Source organism: Aythya marila, assembly GCF_965140915.1.
Source record: "Aythya marila genome assembly, chromosome: 12".
Classification (NCBI taxonomy): domain Eukaryota; kingdom Metazoa; phylum Chordata; class Aves; order Anseriformes; family Anatidae; genus Aythya; species Aythya marila.
In genome coordinates, this window is record NC_139053.1 from 21,212,288 (window position 1) to 21,224,790 (window position 12,503).

The 12,503-nt window shown below is 50.7% G+C and overlaps 1 protein-coding gene across 5 annotated transcripts in view; it reads left to right on the forward strand.

Moving 5' to 3' along the window:
• Positions 1-823: 823 nt before the first annotated feature.
• The window catches only part of ZFHX3 (zinc finger homeobox 3), a 187,439-nt gene continuing 175,759 nt past the window's right edge, over positions 824-12,503 (forward strand). For 2 of the 5 annotated variants that reach the window (XM_082769769.1, XM_082769777.1), the window contains exons 1-3: positions 824-940; positions 4,432-4,617; positions 9,168-12,378. The gene's annotated coding sequence lies outside the window, so the exon portion shown is untranslated. The remainder of the gene's footprint in view (positions 941-4,431; positions 4,618-9,167; positions 12,379-12,503) is intronic. The other 3 variants (XM_082769770.1, XM_082769771.1, XM_082769772.1) reach the window with 3 other exon arrangements.

Genomic DNA, 12,503 nt, shown 5'->3' on the forward strand with positions numbered 1-12,503 from the left:
TTGGTTAAATGCCTCAGATTCCCAGTAGTGTTCGCTATTCATCCTCTGTCCCCAGTCCTCACCGTTGCCCACAGCCATTCTCTGTTCCTCCCATCACACATCATTTGGCCACCTCCCGTTTACCTCTGGACATGTAGTTACTTGTAAGATGAACAGATGTGAGGGGCAGCGTGTTTTTTGGTGACTCCCCCCATAGTTGTCACAGGAAGAAAAGGGCTTGAGGAGGATTTGGGAGCCCAGAGGCCATTCCTGTGCAGGGTCGGGCTGTCCCATGTGAGGGGAACACAGCCTCCGTGGGGCAAACGCTGGGGGAACAGAGCCTCTGCGTTTGCTCCAGCCTTTGAGGTGCTTCCCTCCTCTCGCTGAGTCCAGTGCCGAGTGGTAAATGTGCTTATTAGAGTGCTAATGTCCTGCCAGTGGAATCCTACCTCCAAGTATATTAGGGTAATGAGTTCACACCTAACTAATGGAGACTTAATAGAGTTACTAATAGGCTGCCTTTTCCCCCACGGTTTATGACCCTGCAGGCCGGAGCTGTGAGGGGAGGGAGAGGCTGGAGGCTGCTCTCGGTCCCGCAGACGCCACGGCAGCGCTCCGGCCCGGCCGCCAGCCTCCGCCTGCCTCAGGAGTTCCTTTCCAGGGACATCATCCCTCCACCTTTCTGCGAGGAAAAATAAACAGTTTGAGGCTCCTGCGTCTTTATTAAACATTTCCTTCAAGCTGCATACTTTGGCTCCGTGCCCAAGTGCACCAAGAAAGCTTCCACAGAGCAGCTCAAGGCCGGAGTCCGGCCGCCGGCTGCCCGGGATAAACAGCCCCGGCGGGGCCCAGCACCTGCCCCCGCCTCGGCCTGGCCACGGTGCCGAGAGGCCGCGAGGGCGCCTGCTCGGCACGGCCGTGTGCGGCTCTGCTCACCGACACAGGCCGACGTGGCAGCGAGGTGGGTGGGGAGGGGACGGCGAGCGCCCCGGGACAGCAGAGGTTGTCTGGTGCTGCTGGCGGGGAGGGCTGGCGTCGGTGTGGAGGGGGTTTGGAGAGCTGCTGGAGCTGGGGGGGGAAAAGCAGTGATATTCTTAAGTCTGTAGCACCAGGTGAATGGTATGTTAGCACTTAAAGACGCATTCTTTACCCACCACCAGCAGTGCTTCTGCCGGGTGACGGTGTGGGGTTTGCCGTGGGTTGAGTCCCTGCCTGAGCGTGGTGGCCGCCCGTCACGGCCCTGCAGAGGGAAAAGCGGTGTCAGACGGCGTCATGCCGGGCGGGCAACGTGTCTGCGAGCCGCACAAGGACACAGCGCCGAGCCCCAGGCCCTGCGAGAGGGGCCCGGCTGCAGGAGGTCCCGCTGGAGGGGGCTGAAAGCCGCGGGCAGCGGGGCACGGCGGCGGGGTGATGTCAGCGCTTCCTTCTGGGCCGGTCGTGTGCGCCTGCCAGGTAAACAGTCTAGAAATAGACGGGAGGAAGGCAGCGGATGGAGCGTGCAGCCGGGCTGGAGCTCGGCCTCCACCCTTTCCTCGCCACAGCCGTCATCACAGGCAGCTTTCCTGGCCTGGAGCGGGGTGCTCGGGGCAAAGCTGGCAATTGTGCAAGGAAGCAAAGCCAGGACTCTCGTGTAGCATGGTTTTAAAATGTAGTGCCCACGTTGTGAGACGGTGCTGGCAGAACAAGCAGGCAGAGGTTGTTGATGGGGTGGCTACAGCAGAGCTGCTTCATCCCCGTTTGGGCAGCAGGAGCCCAGTGGCTGGGATGGTGGAGGTGGGCGCCGCAGCTAACGCACCTCACTGAGCAGGGAACCCTGCTGTGCCCTGAGCTGGGAACAGGTTAAAATTGAGGCATTTATTGCAAGCATAGAAGCTTACTTACGTCGTGTGAAGTGTTCCCAGCAACTGAACAACAGAAGTTCAGGTATAGAAACTCTGTAAAGTGCCAAGAATATTCTTAGTTGGCTCTTTCCTCATTCACTAGAAATGTGCCTTTTCTGTGACGCCTTTCAGAGCAGTCTGGCAGTTAAATTAGTAACTACAATAAAAACTACCAGTGCTGCTTGGAGACAGGGTTTTCTAAATCTCTGCTCATCAAAAATATAACGCGTGGTCTAAGCCGCCTCCTGAGGCAGGAAGCCTGGCCTCGAGTCCCGGGCTTGCCCCGCTTTCATTGACCTCAGCAGACAAAATGCGCGGCACCGTGCAGGTTCTTCTCTGGGACAGGGGCCATATCTTTTCCAGGCATGATGGAGTACTTTTTCAGGAATTTTCCAGGCATGGTAGTGTGATCCTGTGCATCATCCACACATGTGTCCTGTCTGGAGTGGCAGAGAGAAACTGCAAGAGCAGAAAGCTGGGAAAACACTGTCACAGCTACTGCTGATGGCCAGGTGCCCGCTCAGCACTTTCCTTTACCCCCACAAAACAAAGCTGCCGTCATAGCAAGTACCCATAAAATGCAAGGCATTCTGAGTGCGGAGATTAGTGGTAATTTTACAAGGACTCAAATAACGTCGGTCTGCAGGGTGCAGCACTGCCTTGAAAGGGAACAGCAGACATTTCCCCTGGAAGCAAGTTTCCTCTTTCGAGCAGTTTACAGCTGAAGCGCAGTGTCGGATTGTGGCACAAATATCCTATCAGCCTTGGGTTGGAAGACAGATATTTGATACCTCTTTCTGTTGCCGAAACGCGCTGCCCAGACGAGGCTCCCAGCACGGTTATTTTTTGAAGCATTATGTAATTGGATTGCATGGTCAGTAGTGCTTCCTTAACGAGCCTTTCAGCAAGCCCTCCGCCTGCCGCAGCCAATCCTCAGCCCTTACATACACACTTACTCACGCAGGCTCAGTCTGGAGTAAACTCGCTGCTAAATACAGTTCGGACGCGGATGAGACCAGGCTCGGAATAGACCTTCCGCCGCCCGCGGTGCGCGAGGCGCGGTGCCTGGCTCTGCCGCTGCCCCAGCGGGGCCACGCTGGCGTTTCCTGGCCGCGGGCTCCCCTCCTCCTGCCCCTGCCTGGGCCCTCCCGGGGAAAACCTGCTCGCTGCAGCACAGAGGGGCGACCAGGCACCAGTGGTCCCAGTCCTCCCGGTGCAGGCGACAGCCCGGGGTCTGCCGCTGTGATGGTCCCCGGGGCTTGAAGCCATCGGTCCCCAGCCATGGGCAGACTCTGCCACTGCGCCCAGGCCCCGAGTGTCACGGGGCCTTCCCGTCCCCAGGTTTGGGTGCAAGCTGGAGTGCCGAGCCAGGAGCTCTGTCTCCAGATGCCTTCGTGGGTCAGGCTGCAAAGTAACCACGCTCGCGGCCCACTGCCGGAGACGAAGTGTGGGGCTGGCCCCTCGTCCGTCAGCGGCGTTTGGCAGGACTTGGCCGTCCCCCTGGGCCACTGTCCGTGTGCCGGTTGTGGCTGTGCTGAGTCACTGCTTCCTGTTTGCGATTGCTGACTGGTGGCAGCAGTTGCAGAAGCAAGGAGAGATATTAAAAAGTGTGAACTTCCACTGGGACCAGCAGATACAATTAGGGCCGTGCCAAGAAATACACTGCAGCGAGCAGTTGTTTAAAGGGATGCAGAGCACTGCGCACCCCCTGTTCCCTTGCTGCAGGAAGTAGGAAAAATGAACATCACCAGCCTTTTATCATCGGTGAACCCAAATAAAAATGGTGTTTGCCTCCTAAAGCTTGCTCTGGCTCTTCTCCACGCTCCTCCTCAAAGTGATTGACCCAGCCTTCCAGCCAGGGTCTTCTCTACCTGCCACCTCAGCAGCTGCTGAGTAGGGAACCTTCTTTCACCCAGGAGTGGCTCTCTCTGGAAAGCCTACATGATGCTGTGTAAATGGGGCTGCTTCAGAAGCCATACACAACTGTAATGTTATTTCCATTCTTTTTTTTTTTTTTTTTAATGGGAAATATCCCTGGGGAAAAGCATGAAAGTATATGGAGAAGGTGCTCTCTGATCATTAAGATCTAAATGTAGCATCCGAGCAGCATGTGTGCTTCTTCATATTATGCTGAAATTCATCTTAAAGTGCTGCTCCTATGTGGGCATTTCCCTTTTTGTCCTTTTTTGCTTGAACGTTTGGAAGCATTGCCAATAGTTTCATCTCCAGCCCTGGTGATTAATGTCTCCAAAAGTTCTTTCTCTGCTCTATTGTTTATTATATTTATATCAGCCTTTTAATTTGTATTTTAAATCCATATTAACTTTTTAGCCTTACTTTCAGAATATGCGTTCTGCTTATTAAGCTAAGCACAGGAATTAGAGGATGGAGTTCTATGGACTGTGTGATACCAGAGGATAGAAAATATACTGAGACTGGTCTTTTTTGAAGTGAATATAGTTGTTGTCAGCTAAGAAGAAGGAAAAAAAAAAAAAACAAAAACCAAAAAACGCAACTTAACTTTTTTTACTGGCACTAGACTGATTTTTTTTTTTTTTTTTTTTTTTTTTAGCCCTGTGACAGACACAAGGCTGAGGACTGCCATAGAGAACATACATTAGGAAAAAAAAAGAAAAAAAATAGCCTCAGTTATTTCAACAAATACCAAAAGTGGATTGAGAGTGGATGAAGAGGAGGAGGAGGCAATAGTGAACACACAACACAGTTCAAGCTGGCAAGGAGCCCTTTCTTGAAGAATGTAAGTTTAACCTTTAGCATTCAAGTGTCTGGGCTTAAGTGTCATTATGAGCAATACTTTCCTCCAGCACAGCCTCTCCTGCCTGGAGGAGGGCTCTGTGCAACCCCATCAGTTTTCCCCTTTCCTTTACAGAGTACAAAAATATGTATTTGTCTGCTTATGTTCAGCAAAGTTACTTTGAATGGCAGCCCCTTGTTGACAAAAGCAGGATGCTGCTGGCTGGGTCCGAGGGAGGCTCCACTCTGCCCTGGCCGTGCCCGGAGCGGTCAGTGGAGGCTCTGGTGCAGCTATCGCCCGATAAAGCAAATTCCTTGCCTGGCTGGCATTCACTGCCTGCCTTCTGGTTAAAGGCTGCGTGCCCCAGACTTAAACAGGAGTCAGGCGGCTGGGCTGGGGGCTGCCATAGCGTGCTGTCCACAACCGGCCCCTTTGTTCTGCGCGCCGCACCAGGTATCTCTGCGGTTCTTGCATGCTCGTTCTGGCCGGCGGAAGAAAGAGGCTCTGCTAGTGAATTGCTTTTGCGAGAAGCAAGCTAAAACGAGGAGGAGGGAGGGATGGGCCTGGTGTCACCGTGTCTGTCCACCTCCCCCCCACCCCAAGTGCAAAACAGTTAATCTCACCTTTTGATAGAGGCAACACAGAAAAAAATTAGAGAGACAGCAGCAGACAAACATCAGACCTGGCTGCTGCAAATGGACAGGCTAGATGTGCCCCCCAAATCAGCTCCAGCTGTAAAACACTTCAGGGCTGATAGAAACCACACGCATCCCAGGCATAACCGATCTGCAAAGCTGCATTCCAATAAAAATGCAGCATAGACATAAAAGAAATACTGACTGGGATTCCCATCCTGATTTGGGTGCCGGGGGAGGGAGCGGGGACGACACGACAGGGGAGGCAATCCTTCCAGCCCTGGGTCTGTCCTCTCTCTGCCTGGGTGCAGGGCTGAGTAAGGAGCAGCTCGCTGAATTGCAGAGGGAGGAGCGGAGCCTCCTTTAGCCGCTGCTGCAGCTCCCTGGTGTTTGGTTCCCAGATCCCAGCCCTCAGAGGGCACAAATCAAAGCAGCTATACAGGCTAATAGGGGAGGGTCAGGGTTAGCTGCAGGGTACATCACTGACTGAAATCACATGCTGGAATCCGAATTTAAATAAGCATGCCTCACGTCTGAGGCTGTGCTGCAAATGTCAAATGTGCTTATGTTAAATACAGGTAATATTCTGAATGTACGTTTGAGAACATGATTCTTTCAGATACCTTGTCTGATGAATTTTGCATCTCATATTTGTGATTTATTTTATGCAAAGTACACACTCCCTTCTTCTTTCCACCTTTTGTGAAAACTCAGGTCTTAGAGGAAAAAAGAACGTATATACATATATAGAGAGCTAAAGATGAACTACTGGGTTAGCTGTAGCAAAGATGCTACATCAGATCAGGTTTCTCACTGCTTAAAAGACAGGCTTTGAGTCCATGGTTACTCTGTTTTAAGTACAGCTGGTATTGGTGCTTAACTGACCAAAGAATTTGATGCAGGCTTTTCTGCAAATCTCCATCTTAATTCTAAAACAATTTGGAGGGGAAGAAGGCAGCTGGAATATTTTCTGAGGTGTTCTTGGTACGTGACTTAGGGTGAAAGGTGTTAGACGTGTGATGCTGTGGCGTGTTTCTGGCCCATGGAGGGGGATGACTGTAGGGCTGCAGGAACCGTGGGCGAGGGTCGCTCTGCCACAGTCCCAGCTCAGAAGACCCAGGCTGGCCTCAAGGCAGGCATGTGCTTTTAGTCACCGTATTGACATGCTCTGAATTTTGTTAAAACTGCCCTGTAAAACAGAACTCTTCTCAGTGCTGAAAACAATTTCATTTTCTTTTCTAATTTGGTGGGAATTGTAATTTTACTTTGTAACTTATTTCCCTCTCTTCCCTTTTAAGATGGTTCCCAAACATTTATTGTGGGATTTTTCATTTGAAATAGTTTTCTAGGGAAATTACTGTGACAGTGATTTAATTGTTTAATTAAAATCTGACATTGATGACAACATAAATACAATAAGCATGAGGTGATACAGGCATTAAACAAGTGCAATTGTGGAACACATCCATAGAGTACTCGGAGCACACAGAGCAGCTCACAAAGAAATGATGTTCAATATTTATCAGGTTAGTGAGTCCTAATTAAATGCCAAGACTTTTTTCTTCATTTCTTAAAAAAAAAAGAACATATAGATGTATTCCAAGTGCTCATTTCCATCACAAACACATCTACTTGTCTTGTGTTTAGGCCTGTGAAAAAGCAAATTCGTATTAAAAATCTGCTAGTTGAGTTAAGGGCTATGCACTGAGCCTGACTACAGCAACCCAGCCAGAGGGTCTGAGGTCGCTGGAACAGCCCAGCACTGTCCCACCACTCCCAGTGTCTATGCTAAGTGCAGTGATTACAAAATGGATGGACAGATTTCTTTTAATAATATAGTAAAAAAAAAAAAAAAAAAAAAAAAAAAAAAAAAAAAGGAAATATATTGAAGACAAAAGAAAAAGCGTTCCTCTGAATATTTCCCCCCTCAAGTTCAAATCTCTCCAAAATCCTACCGTGCATATTTCTTCTAGGGAAATACACGCAGCCCCCTCTAGCACATCCACACCTCTCTCTCAGCAATGAAGGAGTCAGCCCCCTGCCCACTGAACAACACAGACACGCTGCCAGAAAAAAGGCACGTTATCTGGCTGGAATTGCTCAGCAGTGCGTCTCTCCAGCCCTCTGTTTCTAAGCATTTCTGCCTCCCAACAACAAACGTGCTGCTGTTGGAATATCCCTTCCCATGCCTCTTGCTGGGCACCTTGAAATGGTATCAGATCGCTTCTGCAGCTTACGCAGCCCTTTACGATCAGTCGCTTCTCATCATCTGCACTTTCACCCCTTTCCAAACTCCTAAATAAATGCATCTGCTCCAGTTTAATCCATGTTAGCCGTCCCCCCTTCTTGTATGAAACTTCATGCAAACTTTCTGAATAAAAAGGAAAGCTTACCTGGACAATGCTTTGAGTATGAAGTAATAACTGATAAAGCCAGACACCCCAACTCCAGTGCAGGGATTTGATTGCAAATTTCCATTGCAAAGGAGCAGAGGGAACTGGAAATCTGACAAATGCCTTCAAATTGACCTGTGTTTTCACAATGCACGCTGTGTTTAAAATGAATGGCAGACTTTATCATTTGGAGCTCCTTCAAGGACTCCAGCCTTCTACGCTTTGTTCTAATTCTTTAGACATATTTCCAAGAAGCACAAGGCTCTGCAAGTGGATGATATTATGGAGATTTCTTTTTCTAACCAGGATTTTTTTTTTCCACAATAATTTTTAAAGCCTGAATTTAAAAAGATAGCCTGGAACTTCTTCCCTACTATACACATCCCACATCCATACATTCACCCCTAACGTCAGTTCAGTGAGCAGGCCTCTTGCACCTTAAGGTTTTGGTCCAATTCCCACATATTACTGAGTGGAAACAGGCGGCATGCAGCCAGGCTGGTGACTGAGGAATGTGATATGGTTGTGGCTCCCCCCAAATTCACAGTAGTCAACTGCTTTCACCACAGCCGCCTGCAAATCTGGCCCACTCTTGCCTCAGGATAGATCTTCTCCTAAGATGCTCAACAGCCCAAGCGTGTTTCTACAGGAGGACTTGGGCTCCTCGCAGAGCCACGGGAACCTGAGGCCGCTTACCCCTATGCTACATGTCAAAGAAAACAGCTTTTTTTTTTTTTTTTTTAAAAGTTATGTCAAAAAAGCCATATGTGCTGCCTCAGAAGCTGAACATTTTGCATTAAAATTGTTCCTCTTAATTAACAAATAGTAGAATTTCCCTTAAAACACTGGTATTAGTTTCATTTGTTCAAAGTAACATATAAATGAAACTATATGATTCTGTGTACAAATATGTCACATATGCTGCAAGAGAAAAAATAGGGTTAATTTAATAATTCAAGTGTCTTTAACAAGTTTCTCATGGGAAAAATCTGTCTTATTTTTCCTGCAAATCTGATACTGAGAGATTTTTTCTAAGCACAGTAAAAGGCATTTGAACCAAAGATCCAATCCAAGGATATGTAAAGCTACATATATAGAAAGAGGCATCCGTAGTATTACAGATAAGGTCACATCAAGATTTCCAATTAAAGCAAGGGTAGGCTCCCTGTATTTTAGAAACTGGTTTGTCTTACCTAGAACAAAGAAGTCTTAATGGAAGTTAATTTTCTAGAGGAGAACTGTGCGCACATATGTGTTTGAATGTTTTACCTAATGATTACTGTACAAATTACTCCTTAATTCCTTCGACTTATTTTGCTATTTGTACAGTTGTCTGGCTGGCGCTCCAGTTACTGCTTGCTCGCTTCCTTCTTTGCGCGCACAGACACACACACACCCCGCCACCTCTTTTTGCACCCCAGTAAAAATGGGAACTCTTCCATTTCCCAGCCTCTGAATGCCTGTGGTCAGGACGAGGGGCAAAATCTTTGTCGTCCGCTTCATCTGGCTGCATTTCTCTTCGCAGCTGTGGCAGCAGTCGCTGCCTCATCTTCTGCCCTTACCAGGAGGGGGGCGAGATGCCCTAGGACTTGACCCCGCAGCAGAGGCTGCTCTGGCTGGACCCAGCACCCAGGAGGGGTGTGGGGACGCGGTGCGCTCCCCTCTTCCCGCGCAACCCTCCCGCTCCTGGGTGCAGCCGCGCTCCCGGCGCCTCTGACCCCGGCGACCGCTGCCCTCCTCCCTTTTGGGGCACTCGGGATCACCGTGGGAGCATAAAAGGACAAGAATGCAGGAGCGGCGAGAGACTGTCACAGGAGGGCACAGCGCAGCACAGCCAGAGGAACAGCAGGATTGCCGAAAAGAGGGATGTTTGGTTTGTGTTAACTACCCAGACAGACGCACTTCGGCATGTTTGCGTTTATGGAATCCATATGTTGTCATGGGAAATTAAAGGACAGCAACACAAAACTAGAATTTGCGACGCAAATGCAAAGAAAACGTACATGACTACCAGACTCTGCATTTGCACGTGTTACTGCTAAGGTGCCTATTTCTGGAGGATCAAAGTTACTAGATTTGCTCGCCACCTTCTCCACATGTTTACTTTTTCTTTCCTCTGCAAAGAGTGTACACAGGCAGCACCCATTCTCAGACGGGTCCACTGGATCTACAGCCTCTAGTGAATATATGCGCTTCTTGTAAGTTATACCAACTACTAAAAGAAAAGGGTTACTTTATTCTTGCCTCAATTTCATCGTCAAAACACGTTTGTTCCATATTCAGTAAGAACAACAGTTACAAATTACATGCACCTTTATAGATAGCGCACCAAGCAGCCCTGAGAAATTCTACTTGCCTCAGGGCTTGCTGGGTTGGGGTTTGTCTTTTTTTTTTTTTTTTTGAAGGGAAAATAATATTACAGTTACTCCTCCATAAAGCTGGACGCACACATTTTGAGCAGGAACAGACAGATTTTTAAGGGCAGCTTTTAAAGACAAACAAGCAATGCATTGGAGTCTATTCATTTAACAAGCCATAAGACCTCATACACAGCATGCGCATTGTAACCGTACACAGTCAGTGCTGCATTTATAATATTCAAATAACCGTGGCACATATTAAACCTTGATTCTTAAATCTTCCAAATGCAAGACACTTCCAGTAACGTATCAACTAGTACAGCCTTTCTTCAATTTCTAGTAAGCTCTCCTCTTCATTTACCCCCCCATCCCACTAAAGGGACTTGTCAAAATTTCAAATGACCACCACCAGGCTAAGAAATATGGAAAGCTTGATACATTTCATTAGAAATACTAACAAACATGCAGTTTATTACCTTTCAGTATAAAATACATCTACATTAAGGTTCTCCAAAATGGAAAAACTGACCGCAACCGCATTCCTTGTTCAACGCTATGAAACAAACCGGGAAGTTAATTATTTAGGTTACCATTTAAAAGGAAGAAAAAAAAAAAGGAAGAAGAAAAAAGAAAAAAAATACAATTTGAAAAGCTTCTTTAGGTTTTCAAAAGAGATGATTTAATTCAGCTGCATTTCTGCCAGTAACAAAACAGTCTCTTATAGGAAGATGAAGAAAACATATTCCTGAATCCTGGATCGAAGCTCTTTACTGGTTCAGTTCCTAAAATTCAAATCCCCCATTCCCAGCAGTCATCTACATTTTTCACCAAGGTTGGCTTGGAGAGGGAAAAGCTGCTGGAAATAAAAATTTTTTAAAAATGTAAATAATAACTAGAAATGTCTGCAAACAGAAAGGGGAAAAAAAAAATGTTACCGTAACACCAGAGAAGTATTTATTTAATCAAACCAGAGATTCTGTTGGGACTGGAGGAATGTTGCATCCTTTCCTAAAAAAAGGGAAAAAAAAAAAAAAAAAAAAGGGGGGGTGGAAGAGGAGGGGGTGGGGGGAGAAAGGAGAAAGCAAGAAAGAAAAAAGGCAGAGGCACAGCCGCCTCCTGGAGTTCCCCATTGTCCGGGGCTATAGAGAGCCCCAGAATGGCATTAAACTCACAAAAGGCATATTGTGCAGGGGACAAAAAAAGCCCCTTCTTCTACAATAACTTTTAGCTTCTTATTTTTAGAAAATGACAAAGCTGTTGCCAGCGATGGCTGGTGAAACCTGTAGCCCGGCTCCCAGCGCGGCTGCCCGCGGCCGTATCGATCAGCTGTCCCGCTCCGAGAGGCGGCCGCAAAGTTTGCGGGGAGCGCGGCCCGGGGCCGCCCCGCACCGGGGGATGCGCGGGGCCGCTCCTCCGCGCCCGCCCCGCGCCGGGGGCGCCGCGGGGGCCGGGGCCGGGGCCGGGGCGCGGGCACAAAGTTGCGCTCGCCGCCGGCCGCAACTTTCCCGGCTCCTCCCGGGGAAACTTCGGCGGCGGCGGCGGCGGGGGTCGTCCTCGCCCTGCCCTGCCCTGCCCTGCGCGGGGCGGCGCGGCCCCGCCCGGGGCGCGGGGGCAGGTGGCCCCGCCGAGCGCCCGGCCGGCGGCGCGGTGCGGAGCGGAGCGGTGCGGAGCGGAGCGGGGCCGGCCGCGCGCCCCCTCCCCGGCCCCGGCGCGGCGCTGCGCGGAGCGGCGCGGAGCCCCCCCGCCGCGGGCTGGGGGCCGGCCGCTTGCCCCAAGTTTCGGTGCGGCGCCGCCGCCGCCGCCGCGCTCCCCCCGCCCGCTCCTGCTCGCTCGCTCCCTCCCCCGCCGCCTGGGCTGAATCTTATTGATCCAGAAGGTGGCTAATTAGCCCTTCCCGTCGTGCCTGGGTAATGAGGCACATGCGCACTGCACTAATCAGCCATTTTTTGCAGGAAACTAATTAGCAGAATAAAGATCCAAAGAGTTTTTTTTCTTCCCAATCATCAGATCTGAGTCCGGGCGCTTCCTGCTCCGGCGACCGCCAGCCCCGCCGCCCGCTCCGCTCCGCGCCGCGCCGCTCCGCCCCGACCCGACCCGAGCCGCCCGCCGCCGCCGCTGCTGCTGCCGCCGCCCGCGGCCCCCTCTCTCCGGGGGGCTGCAAACTCCCCGACAACGATGCTGCTGCTGGGCAGCGGCGGCGGCGGCGGCGGCTCCCGCTCGGCTCCGGCTGCTGCCCCCGGCTCCCGCTGCTGCTGCCCCGGGCCCCTCCGCGGAGCGCGCTCCTGCCGCCGCAGCCGCCGCAGCCTGCATGGGATCTGTAGCCCCCGCGCCGCCGCCCGGGATTAAAAGCGCCGCCGCCGCCGGAGCAGCGACCGCGTAAGTGGCAACTTTTCTGCCCTGTCCCCCGCGCGGGCTCCTCCTGCTCGGGGCGCCCGGGCTGCTTTGCATGGGGCTGGTCCGGCCCCCCCCTCCCTCCCGCTCCCACCCACCGCCCCGGATCC